The sequence below is a fragment of the Frieseomelitta varia genome, unplaced genomic scaffold, assembly GCF_011392965.1.
Source record: "Frieseomelitta varia isolate USP_RPSP 00005682 unplaced genomic scaffold, Fvar_1.2 scaffold_364, whole genome shotgun sequence".
Taxonomy (NCBI): Eukaryota; Metazoa; Arthropoda; class Insecta; order Hymenoptera; family Apidae; genus Frieseomelitta; species Frieseomelitta varia.
This window is the reverse complement of record NW_025110106.1, coordinates 207993-210615: the sequence shown is the minus strand read 5'-3', so window position 1 is coordinate 210615 and position 2623 is coordinate 207993.

Here is a 2623-nt window from a genome sequence, read left to right as displayed (position 1 = left end):
GAAGCAATTTTTTTGGAAACCAAATGTCTTCCTCTGTTTCTCGTTTCTGCAAGCCTAAATGATATCAGACTATTCATTCAAGAAGGAGATACAATTTTTTAAAATAAAACACAAATTGGAGAAGAAAGGTACTTTTTAGCTATTTTAGAATTTCTTTCTCTCTCGAATTTGATTAATATTATTGATTGAGCTACTTAATGGAAAAGGAAGATGAAGTTTTTAAATAAAATACATTATCGACCGAAAGGTCTTTTTTAATAATTAAAACTCTTTCCTCGAATGATATCAGATTACTTAATCGAAAAGAAAGATATCGGTTTTATTTATAAAATCGACTATCGATGAAATCGAAGAAGAAAGATAGTTTTCAACAACCAAGCTTTTTCTTTTGAATTCTCGTTTCTACGTGGTACCGAATTTAAATGAAAACAGATCAAAGAGAAAAGATGTTTTTTTTTTTTTTTTAGAAATCAAGCCTGTATCAAACGATTTACTCGGATAGAAATGTGTCAATAAGTTCTTTAAATAAAACCGACCGTTGGCGAAAATTGTATTAAATTCCCCGTTTCTACGAGCTGAATGATATAATAAGATTTATTTAATAATTAGAAAGAGAAAATTTCATTTTTACATAGAATCAACTATATATCGGAAATAAAGAGGAAAAATATTTTTGGCCAAATTCTCGTTTTTGTAACCCGAACGATATTCAAACAATTTATTTATTCGGGAAAAAGATATCGTTTTTTTTTTTTTCATAAAATCGGACATCGATAGAATCGAAGAAGAGAAACTAAATGTCTCTTGAACGACATCGAACAATTTATTCGAAATGAAAGATATCGATTTTGAACGAAAAGTTCAATAATATCGACAAAATCGAAGAGAGATTCATTCGAAAGGAAAGATGTCGTATGTAAATGAAATCGAACGAAGAAAAATCGAATTCCTTCTGTCTCGAATCCTCGTCCCTACAACGTCCCGAACGACGTCAAACAATTCATTCGAGAAGGAAGGTGTCGTTCTTTTTTTAAATAAATCCAACGATCGACAAACTCGGAAAATCGAAAAAGGGTAGAAACGGTGGAATGCATGGAACCTGTTGCACCCCTACGAAAGAACAGTGAGAACCACTGAGGCGAGTTTTCCCGAGACCTCGCCCCTTTATATCCCCTGGAAACAGTTCGAAATCCTTGGATGAATTCAACCTCAGCGTTTTCCAGCCGATTTTCACGCGATTTTGCGGGACGCAACGCGAAAACCGTGACAAATAACGCGTTATCTGTCAAAGGCATGGCCGTTGGCTGCACTATCTCCTCTCCTTTCTTTTTTCGAACTATCGACTACGAGGTCTTTAGCGACGTGTTGAAATTGTCTCTTTATAACTGGTCTAGTAGTTGGGTCTCCTTTAGATAGTTGATAACGTTTTTTTTTTTTTGTTGTCTCTGGCAGATTAGAGCGGTTGGATTCGTTTGGGTTTAATCTATATTTACTTCTTAGGTTTCGGTATTTTCTGCATTCGTGTAGCAGGTGTTGGATGGCGATTTGTTGGTTGCAGGTGTTGCAAGAAGGTGGTTCTGTTTTGCATTTTAGAAGATATTCGTGTGTGATCATGGAATGTCCGATTCGAAGTCTAGTCATGGCTATCCTTTCTTTTCCGCTTATATTGTTGTTTGGTATGTTTTTGGTAGAAATGGTGTGCTATGTCGTGTATTTCGGTTCGATTTGTCGTAGTCCAAATTCTGTTCCGTTCTTCTCTTTCCGCTTTGGTCGTTGAAGCTAGTAGGTCTTGGTGTGGGATTGGGATGTTGGATTCGTTTGTTCGGTCTGTTGTTGCTTCTTTGGCTAAGGAGTCGGCTTTCTCGTATCCTTCGATTCCTTGGTGTGACGGGATCCAGGTGATTATTATATGTTTGTGGTCGTTGGTAAGTTCGGTGTATGTTTCCTGAATCATTTGTATGACTTCGTTCTTTTTGTTGCTATTGATGTTTGTTATCGCGTTTATCGAAGTCAATCCTTTCTTTATTTCTCGCTCGAGTCGGAGGAACTCGGTGGAATGTGCACGTTGTTGCTGTTTTCCTCTCGGCAAAAACGTCACGTCGGAGTTCATCTATCTATCAATCTGAAAGCAAAAAAAAAAAGCGACGTAGAATTTTTGATCTCACCGATTTTCCTCCTTTATCGCGATTTCTTTTTCGTTTTATAACGCGTGGCAGGTGTAATCTCGTCGTTAACACTTTCAGCCATTGACGCGTAAAAGGAAAGAGGAGAATAAAGTCGTAGATTGCAGTGGAAATGTCGAGCGTAAAGGCAGATATGAAACGGTAGAAAAAAAATGAAGAGAGAACAGTTATGCGTGGCGTTTATTTTTATGAAAATCTCTCAGACACAGCCTCTTTAATTGAACGTTACATTTGAATCTCGAATTGTATTTCTTTTCTGGCTGTTGTCCGATATAAAACGTTAATCAAATATTTCACGCGATCGTGAGAAGATTGTGAGTGGTAAGAATAAATCGTTTTTAATTTATGCTCGATTTCTCTTGGAGCTTCTGGTTTTCGACTCGTTCGACGATCGTCGAAAATTTAATTTAATTAAAGTTATAATTAACCTGTGCAAACAC